The sequence below is a fragment of the Magallana gigas genome, chromosome 5, assembly GCF_963853765.1.
Source record: "Magallana gigas chromosome 5, xbMagGiga1.1, whole genome shotgun sequence".
Classification (NCBI taxonomy): Eukaryota; Metazoa; Mollusca; class Bivalvia; order Ostreida; family Ostreidae; genus Magallana; species Magallana gigas.
Window position 1 is genome coordinate 27,570,021 of NC_088857.1, and position 10,796 is coordinate 27,580,816.

The 10,796-nt window shown below is 33.0% G+C and overlaps 1 long non-coding RNA gene across 1 annotated transcript; it reads right to left on the reverse strand.

Annotated features, from left to right (window-relative positions):
- Positions 1 to 5,561: 5,561 nt before the first annotated feature.
- On the reverse strand, positions 5,562 to 9,638 carry LOC105340665 (uncharacterized). The gene is made up of 4 exons (XR_902197.4): positions 9,497 to 9,638; positions 7,061 to 7,158; positions 6,158 to 6,234; positions 5,562 to 5,727 (listed from the first exon to the last, which is right to left on the reverse strand). It is a non-coding gene; the product is annotated as an uncharacterized lncRNA (long non-coding RNA).
- Positions 9,639 to 10,796: the final 1,158 nt, after the last annotated feature.

A 10,796-nucleotide genomic window follows, 5' to 3' on the forward strand; every position in this document is an offset into this window, starting at 1 on the left:
AACATATTGATGCATGACAAATGATTTATCAGAAAAAATTAAAATCAAAATAATACCAAAAGGGATCCTGTTATCAGTATAATTTCCCTGAATTATAAAAAGTTTACATTATATTCCGCACAATACACATTATACATATATATTCATCTTTATACGTAACCAAGTTTGATTAGAATATAAGGGGAAAAAACCATGTTTAATTAAGCATCGACACCTTCTTATATGTAATTCAAGATAAAAATAAAATATCAAAATTATCATTAAACAGCAGTTTTATTGTTAATTGTGTACATTGGGAGAGAAATCATTGGATTGACTTTTGAATTTTATTTTGTTCATGGTTTGTGCTAGTTTGGTGAAATGACAACTATACAGTGAATAAATAACGAACATTATATTAACAAACACATGTTATCATCCTGTATTTTGTTTGAACGTCGTATATGTACAAACATGTGGAAATTAAATCAATTTTACTTTAACGAGAAACCCGGTAATATGAAAGACCAGACGGAGTTAAATTCATTCTTAGTGCAAGTACTATATATAATTATGTATTCAATAGAAAAAGAAAAAGTAATTTAACACATTCGGTAAAATAGAACTACATGAAATGAGTAACTTTACATTCTAACACAATTTTACAAGCTCTTTCTTATGGCAATCAAAATTAAAAATCTTATTTATTCGTGTTTACTTTTCGAGAAGCGAATAGCTTTATTCGAACTCTTGACCAACGGTCATTATAGTTGGTGATTTAACCAATGATCCAACAAAGAAGGGGAAATGATTTAGACGGCATTTAGATGGCCATTATGTGATGAACCAGAAATAAATCGGGTGTGCTAAGAACCCTAAACCCCCGTCACGGTAGTTCAGCGCAATATCGCGCATAATAGGACATGGATAACCGGGCTCAAACCCCGTCTGCGATAAATCTTTATGTAAGGCGGAGCGCAAAGTTTTCAGCGCAATATCGCGCATCGCGCGCAATAGGAAATAGATGACCGGGCTCAACCCCCGTCTGCGATATATCCTTATTTGAGGCGGAGTGCAAAGTTTTCAAGCAAGATCGCAAAGCTCTGTGTTGATCATAGGGAAGATGTAATCATAATTATCGGGCTTTATTGGATTTGATCACGTCCCGACCGAAATTATCATATCCTAATATTCAAAGAATGATTCCTGCCATTGTATGATTAAATATTTAAATTTTAAATAAGCAAACCCCACTGACGCCCCAATTATACGACGTTGGAAAATGTAAATATATAAATATAAGTAATAAGGAATCATTCTTTGAATATTATGAGGTGATAATTTTGGTCGGGCGTGATCAAATCTATCATAAAGCCCTTCGAGATCTATTGGATTTGATCACGCCCCGACCGAAATTATTACCTCATAATACTCAAAGAATGATTCCTTATTCCTTAAATGATAACATTCTCTCTCTCTCTCTCTCTCTCTCTCTCTCTCTGTTTGATTTAAGACACCAGATAACATCGTAAACATATTTTATTATACAGTTATAAATACTTGAAAAAAAGTCTTTGATGAACTAAACACTGCCCCAAAAAGCGTTCTATAATGCAGTTTTGAAAAGAAATTTATATATTAAATTATTACACGGACAAATTACTTTCAAAACTGGTTGAATCGTGAATTAAGGTTCGTAGCTGTTTGAAACACGATCTGATTTTTAAAGATTTCAGGTAGAACTAGTAGACTAATTGTTCTCGAACAATTAGAGGTCTTTCCACCTCATTGTATTTTATGTTTAAAATAAGATTGCTTCAATAGAATAAAGTATTTTTTCTGCTTTACTTCATAAAAAAAAGTGTCAAACGATTAAGTTTGCATTTTTTTTTATTGCTTGACCTTGACCTTTGACCTTTATGTCATTTTGATCTGACAAGGTAGACGCTTCAATACCAAGTGATCCGATGTATCTATGATTATTGATTCAAAAGTTATTTTTGTTTTTATTGAAGTTTCGAAACTTTCAGGGGCAATAACTGCTATAAAAGGGACTTTGGACCCTTTCGGTATGATAGATTGAACGAGCGTCTAAGTGTACTGAATACATTATGAAAAGTTTCAAGTCTCTTCCTCTAACGGTTAATGAGGGGTAGCGATAACAAGCATTTTGTACAATAGGGGCAATAACTCTATAATTGTTACATGGTAAGGGTCAAAGGGTGATATTTTGAAATGCCTTAAGATGTCCTACTAAATCCATGAAAAAGTTTTTCTCTACCATCCTAAACAAAAGAGACACAAAAACTCATTAATTAAGAGATTTCGAAATGACCTTGACCTTTGACCTTTATGTCATTTTGTTCGGCCAAGGTAGACGCTTCCATCCCAAGTGGTCCGAAGTCTCTATGATAAGTAATAAAAAAGTTGGAAATGGTTTTATAGAAATGTAAATACTTTCAGGGGCAATAACTACTAGAAGGGGGGCTCAGATCCTTTCGGTATGAATAGATTGAAGAACCCTCTAAGTGTACTGAAGACATTGGTTAAAGTTCCAAGTTTTTATCTCTTATGGTTAAAGAGGAGTAGCGATAACAAGCTTTTCGTACAAAAGGGGCAATAACTCTGTAACTTTTTAAAAGAAGGAGCCAAAGGGATATATTCTAAAATGTCTTAAGATGTCCTATTGCATCCATGAAAAAGTTTTTCTTTACTACACTAAACAAAAGAGATCTAAAAACTCATTAATTAAGAGATTTTCAGATGACCTTGACCTTTGACCTTTATGTCATTTTGTTTGGCCAAGGTAGACGCTCCCATCCCAAGTGGTCCGAAGTCTCTATGATAAATAATAAAAAAGTTGGAAGTGATTTTATGGAAATTCAAATACTTTCAGGGGCAATAACTGATTAAAGGGGGTCTCGGATCCTTTCGGTATTAGTAGATTGAAGAACCCTCTAAGTGTACTGAAGACATTAGTAAAAGTTCCAAGTCTCTATCTCTTATGGTTTCAGAGGAGTAGCGATAACAAGCTTTTCGTACACAAGGGCAATAACTTTGTAAGTTCTGGGAGTTATCAAGCAAAGGGTCATTTGGTACTATAACTTTTAATGGCCAATAACATAAAGAAAAAATTGTTTCAATATCTCTTGAAATAAAAAAGTTGTCCCTGGAAAAAAAGAGAAGAAAAAAAATAATAAAAAACATAAGAAAAACAAAAGGTCTTTCACCTGAAAGGTGGAAAGACCTAAATACTCAGAATATAAATGAAAATAAAAGCAAGTGCATTTTAATACGTAAGGAGTTACTCGTACTGGTGCACACTGAATTTACATATTTTCTCAATTTGGAAAACTATAAACATAATAAAAATAGATCCTATTAAAGCTACATTTGGTAATATGTGCTGAAATGGCTCATTGTCAAGACAGACACATGTACACAAAAACTACAAAAACCAAAGGGCCCACAGCGCAGTGTCAGTTCGACACGTCTCTGTTTATTTATATCGACGGTAAAGAACGTCAAGCAGACCATTGGCACTGTTTTTCGATCGGAAAATTTTAAAAGTGGCAAAAAAGATTTTCCCTTTTGATGACAGGCTGAAAAGTAGTGCTTCACGCAACAATTTCGTTTTCATTAAAGCTTTTTGTTCACATGCAACTAACGTTATATATATGGGTGGGTTTTATATGACGTCAGATGCCCCGTGTGTTGGCTGTACACGACTTGCATGCAAAACCCACGTGTATAATATAGCTCAAGACTGCAGGAGTTCTCTAAGCTTTGATAAATGAAAAAAAAAATCATGTTGTGGATTATCTATGTTTGAATTGCATTCACAATGAATAACTGATGCCTTAACGATTTTCATACCACAATCTGACAGCTACAGGAATCATATATAATATAAAAATACTGGTATATACATATGTTCAATAAGTTTAAAATCAAAGAGCTTAATTGTATATTGAACTTTGAACCCCTCTCATGGACCCAGTATTGGCCTGGGGGGGGGGGGGGGGGGGGGTCACGGTTTTAACAACCGAGAATCTAAACTACCTGAGGAAGTTTGCATCGTACATGTAATATCACAAATTTTAGTTAAAAATAATATGATTTTAAAAGACCCCCCCCCCCAACATATTTCTAAGCTGAACTATGAACTTTTCTTGGCCCAAGTATATTTCGTGGGTCACAGTTTGAACAATTTAGAATCTACACCAAGTGAGGATGCTTGCAAAGTAATATCACATACAGTTCTTGAAAAAAAGTTTTTAACATAGTTATCAGCAATTTTCAAAACTTTTAAGCTTCTTACATACATACATCAGAGTCTGCATCAGTAAAGGTTTTACATGTATCATGTGAATTATTGAAGAAAAAAAATATGAAAACTGTATGGCTTTTCATAACATATCTATGATTTGTACATGTAAATAATGAATCTGTTTGAAGAGAAAATCTTCTGCTTTAAAAAGGTCTTCAATATAATAATTTTTCATTGCTCCCCGATAAAGATAAGACGTAAAATCATAGGAAATCATCTAGAGTTCAAATTGATTTTTTGGTAAGCAGTTATTTCCCTCTATTTTTTGTTATCAAGAAAACAAATTCAAACTGTTTTTTGTCACATCTGCAGTGTGAAGTTTTTTTTCTAGACCTATTAAATACATATTAAGATTGACAACTTAAAGACTGATTTATGAGAAAAAAAATTTATTCATTGTATAAGAAAATTGTTCTACTGTATATGTATAAATTACAACACATGGGGAATCAAAGTACTGAAGAACTGGCGGGAGTTGATTTTGTCGATGTTTATTTATTTTAAAATCAATGATATGTTATTTTGCATGACAAGTACATGTATACGTAGTTTCTAATTTGAATTACGCATATTTTTATAATATGAATTTTTGAACTTTTTCGACTAGAATGTCGAGAAACCTCCATATGAATCATGTTAAATAATATTTAAAGATAAAATTAATTCAATCAAACTATGTATCAGTGGTAGAAATATTTCTCGAAAATTGTATGGATCCAAGCAATATTGAACTCTAGTCTCGTTCAACCAATTGCAAACGCTCGGCTGACACCGTAAATCTCCGACAAGGGTTTACGGAGACAGCCGAGCGTCGAGTTGAACGAGACTATATTGAACTCTGGCGTAGGAATACACACGACTACAAAAAATATTTAAATTGTTCGTCCCATTCAAAATCTGACTATTTTTAAGGTATTTGTAAATAAGTTTCCTTGAAAAACAATGCTTTAGCATACATTACATCGAATTCATCAATTATTTTCAAGAACTAAGTCTTGTCAGGAGCAATGATTTGTGCTGAGGTCCAAACACTGTTTCACTTTCGGTTTGTCCGCGTGACTGCATAGGAGAGTTGATTTAAAATCAACTCCCAAAAAATAACATTACCTCTTCAAGAGAATAAATAAATCATATGAGTTGAAGAGGAAATTAAAAAGTTTTATGACATTCCTTGGATGAACATGTTGGTACAAATTTGAGCAGTGAAAGTCTCCAGACAGGGGGGTTGATCTTGAGACATTTCCCTCCCACCTTCATAAATACTGCTGCGAAATTTGTAAGAACATATGCACTAACACTGGGAATGCTTTCTATGCTGTGGTATGCTGTACTTAGAGAATGCTGCAACCTGCTGACTCCCCAGTTTCTATAATGCTGGGATTCTGTCCCTTCTGGGCTTCTCTGATGCATGCAATCACCTGAAAAGGCATAAAAACAACAATAGAAATGTGACAGAGATCCTTAATGATTTCTCTTCAGTGTTAGTGTTGATATACCGTAGATTCCTCATTTTACACGAGTACTTAATTTCGCGATCCCGCTGTTTTGTATCAAACCGTGAAAATATAGCATCGCAAATGCGGAAGTTTTATCCTCATCTCTTATAAGTCTCAACCCTCAGAAAATAAAAGCGAGATTTTAAAATCCGCGAGGGGTACTTCTCGCAATTTTACGCCAATATCAATTCCTCGTGTTTAATTAGGAATCTACAGTATTCATTATATCAATCCTTATTCTTGCCCTGGTGTTGTGTTGTTTTTTGTTTTTGTTGGTTATTGTTTGGGCTAGCTCCATGAACGTTTCATTTATTTGAAATTACAAATGCCACTAACTGGCATTTATACTTACATCCTGTGCAATTGGGAATGCATTCAGCTTTAGTTTAGAAAACACCAGTGTGTCCCCTACAGTCACTTCAAAGGAAGCTGAAATATAAATAAATCATTTTAGTGACTTTTAATGATCATTGAGGAACTGCATAGCAACAACCTTTACTCAAAACTTCAACATACATGGAATACATTAACATTACTAGTAAAGAAAATACTTGGATATCAACTAACATACATTTTGGTTTTGTATTTTGCAACTGAAATACAAGTAGGCACTTTTTGTATCGTCGAGTATAAAAGGCAAATAATTTTTCATTTGTGAATACAGATTAACTAAATGGTGAAAGCAACAAACATTTTTGATTTCACAAGAGACATCAACATATCATTACAAATATTTTTAGTCAACTTGTATCATCATTCATACTTTTTACAACCATAACATGTGTAATTCAGGTTTTTTATATACAGATGTGCTCATGCACAAAAATAAGTTTACGTTCAACGTAGTCCACAAAGTATGAAGTATAAACCTATGAGACTGGGCGAGATCATTATAAAGATGAATTTTCAATAAGGTGATTTTTATTTACATACATATTAAATACATGTACAATGAGTATTCAAGATACATATAGACTGGCTGTTTGTTGATCTGTCCTGTCAGTAATAAAGACAACCTAAGTGTTAAATAATCCACATAAATTTGGGGGTATTTCTAGATACTGTAGTATTTTTAAGCTGCAAATAGTACAAACAAACTGGAAAGAATGATATTAAAAATATACGTTTCTTTGTTGTTTCAATAATAGGATCAATCAAAAAATTCATTACCAGGTAAATCAATTCTCCTAAACCTACATGTATGAGTGATGTTAAACACAGAATTAACTTTGGACAGCCTCGTCCGACAACTTACTTCTCCTGCCCACCGCTCCTGTGACCTCGACTCCCTGAACCTCAGCCAGGATCTGCTGGCGAAGTTCTTGGAATCGAGGCCCGTAACCTCACCCACCACTGAAAAAACAAAATAGCTCAATGTTAGTAAATGTACCAGCAGAATTGATAAAAGTAAAATATGGATACAAAGAAGTGACTTTGATTTAATGAAAGAAGACTGAGCAAACTCACGTACCTCATGCTCCCCCATTTACATGACAATGGCAGGATATGAATTGAATATACAAAATAATTTAATAAAGGGGCATAACTCTCATAAAATTATCCTATCAAACTCTCTGCAAATACCCTTTTGTCTTTAGCAACTTAAAATTCTAATTTCAAAAAGGGTCAAAATTTGCCGAATAATAATGGAATCAGAATTTCATGGTAATATGAACATCTACACATTGTGTCTTACATAGTTTAATTTACTAAATTCTGTGCAGTGCTTTAAGAAGAGTTGCACTGACAAATTGTTTATTAATATTTTCAATATATGGCCAATATTCTTAGTATTGATTATCCTAGTATTAAGCACATCTACACATTGTGCCCTAAATACCTAGTTCAAAAGCTGGTACAATGTATTTTTTTTCATAAATTATCAGAAATCAAAATCCTAGCAATATGCACACCTCTGATATATGTACAATTGATCTGCAAAAGAACAACTTTGTATCTTGAAAACTGTAGGAGGAGTTATCCGTACAATGAGGGTACCCTTTTGGCAGCCGCCCGCCCACCATTTTCACCATTTTTATAACCGGATTTTTCCTTTGGAAAACCCGGTTAAAAATTATCCTATCAAACTCTCTGTAAATATCCTTTTTTCTTTAGCAACTTAAAATTCTAATTTCAAAAGGGTCAAAATTTGCCGAATAATAATGGAATCAGAATTTCATTGTAATATGCACATCTACACATTGTGTCTTACATAGTTTAATTTACTAAATTCTGTGCAGTGCTTTAAGAAGAGTTGCACTGACAAATTGTTTATTGATATTTTCAATATATGGCCAATATTCTAAGTATTGATTATCCTAGTAATAAGCACATCTACACATTGTGCCCTAAATACCTAGTGCATGGAGTTACAAAATCTTTGAGGTGGTTTAATAGGAGTTTTTTTCAAAGACGGTATGTGCATCAAAGTTGTTTCAAAATGACATCCTTTAAATAACAACATGATCACATGAACTATAACCACTTTGTGTATTACATTATCTATATATGACAATGACTCACACTCAAACATATGTATGGACTTTACTCATGAAACATTTACACAAGCATAACTGTCTATATTTACATTACCGAGTATTTCCACTTACATGTACATGTACTATCATGATGAACTTCACCAAGTTTATAACTTAACTACCGGTACATGTAACAAAATACAAGTTATAGAGCAAGAGATTTATCTCATAATATTCTAACATTTAGATGAGAAGTTTGTTTGTAATTAAATCTATAACAAGGTAATAAATGTAATTGGAAAAAACCCACAACCTATGCCTCTATTGGAAAATTGCTTCATTTTTTAATTTTAAATTAAAATTTGTTTTAAATTTTAAAAAAAAATTGAAATAATTATTTAAGAGAGTTGCAGGAGTACATGATACATAATGTATGATTAAACTATATATATGAAATAGTTATACATATTTGTACAGGATTGGAATTCACAATGCCAGACACAACAATCATGCACATATGCAAAAGATCTTGTTTTGACAATAACTTTTTTCAGACTCACTGTGAAAGTTAGTTTTTATCAAGAACACATAATTATCAGTATTTTCCAGTTTTTGATAAATCATGGTAAAATTCCCAATTCCAAAGGCTTGGAACAAAATAGTGTTCAAAATCCCTGTATTTACAGTATATATTCACTATAAATTCTGCACTGGCCTAAGACCAATTCTCACCAAGTACCATTTTTGGGACCGCCATTTTTAGCCAGTGCATTGTTACATCATTTTTCACATACAAAGAGTTTCTTTCTCCAAAAAGATCGATTTTATTTAAAGAACGACATGGCCTCTTTCCTCAAAATCTTTACTTTCGATTCCTATCATTCATTCAGCAAGTGAATTTCAACATATAGGTTCTGACGTGCACCTAGAGCTCATTCTGATTAATCCTCACCATGGAGAATCAAAGATGAACATGTTTTGTTTTTGTTTCTTTTTTACAGCTTGGGTTATTATGAATGATAGTCTTATATCAAAAAATAATTTGGGAGCGACTTCGATGGGGGGAGTTATCCTGAAATGAGGGCGATTTCTGAGGGCGACTTGTCCTGATTCCTTCATGAATCGTTACTGAATTATCATGAATACAGTATGAAACTCGACTTTACATAATGTATTCTCTGCAAATCAAACCGAGAAGATAACAACAATCTTACCAATATTCAACGTGCACTTTCAACGTCATTCTTCTGCGATCTGCGAATGTAAAATGTTCGAGGTAACAAGGTACAGTTTCGGATAAAGTATCCTAATATTTTTGTAAAATTGATAATTGCTGTATTTGAAGTCTTAAGAGTGTGCTTAATTTATGAAATGATTTTTTTATGGTTATCGTTGTTCAGAGGGATGTCTCCTCTTGAAACTGGTACGAGAGTATGGTACTGTACTGGTATGAGAGTCAAAAGCAAATGCGAAACTTACGGCAATGACAAGGGACTGTATAATGACCTGATTTGTAAAATACTGATTTGTGCAATGAAATAAGTAAAATATTTTTATCTATTTATTTATATAGATAATACTATTTTCTATCAGAAAAAGACAAGAAATAAATTAATTTTTTAGAGCATATAATTTTTTCAGGGGTATAATTAATGTCCTAAAGTTTGTCCCAAGTTATTGCTTCCATCGCTTTTTGATGATTTTTGATAAAATTGCACATACCTTTGAAAGAAATACAGTTGAAATCGTTAAAAGGGAATATATCCAAGATATTTTCATTGAACAATTATCCCTTTCCTCTCAGAAAAATTTACAGGAACGAAAACAGATTCCTTACGGAGATTTATAATGGGGAATGTCAGTCTGACTAAAGCCAGCCCCTACTAATTCACTTCATTGTAGAGACCCTACAACGAAGTGAATTAGTAGGGGCTGGCTTTAGTCAGACTGTGGGGAATGTTTACATCTTTTCTCCATTCGGAATACACTCGGAATACATCGCGCAATTTGTGAACGTTATCATCCGGGCTTATTGATGGCTGTTGCAATGCAAAATCTCCGTAGACTTTCAATTTCGGGATGTGTATTGAAACCTGAAGCGGTAGAGGGGGCGTTTCAAAACAGATAATCTGGACATTTTTTATATTAGTGGATGAACGTAGTTTGAGCACAGAGGTATTAACTGTTATTGAAATATCAAGCAAAAAGTCGTGGAAGCAAAAACTCGGGACAGAGTAATAGCTGATTTTTTGTATAATATGTCCCGATGAATTAATTTATTTATGAAATATTTATATTTTTGGAGATAAATTTAGCACTAATGATTAAAAGCAAACTGCATCTAAAATTATTAAAATAGCGGTTAGATATGTTAAGCGCCAGTGATATGTCATGTAAAATATGTAATATAGACGGATTAGACTCATTCTCTCAATCTGCCGAAATAACGAAATCTATGTAATTTAAAGGTCATATGAAAGGATTTTTTACACTATGATTTTCTTTCATAAATAT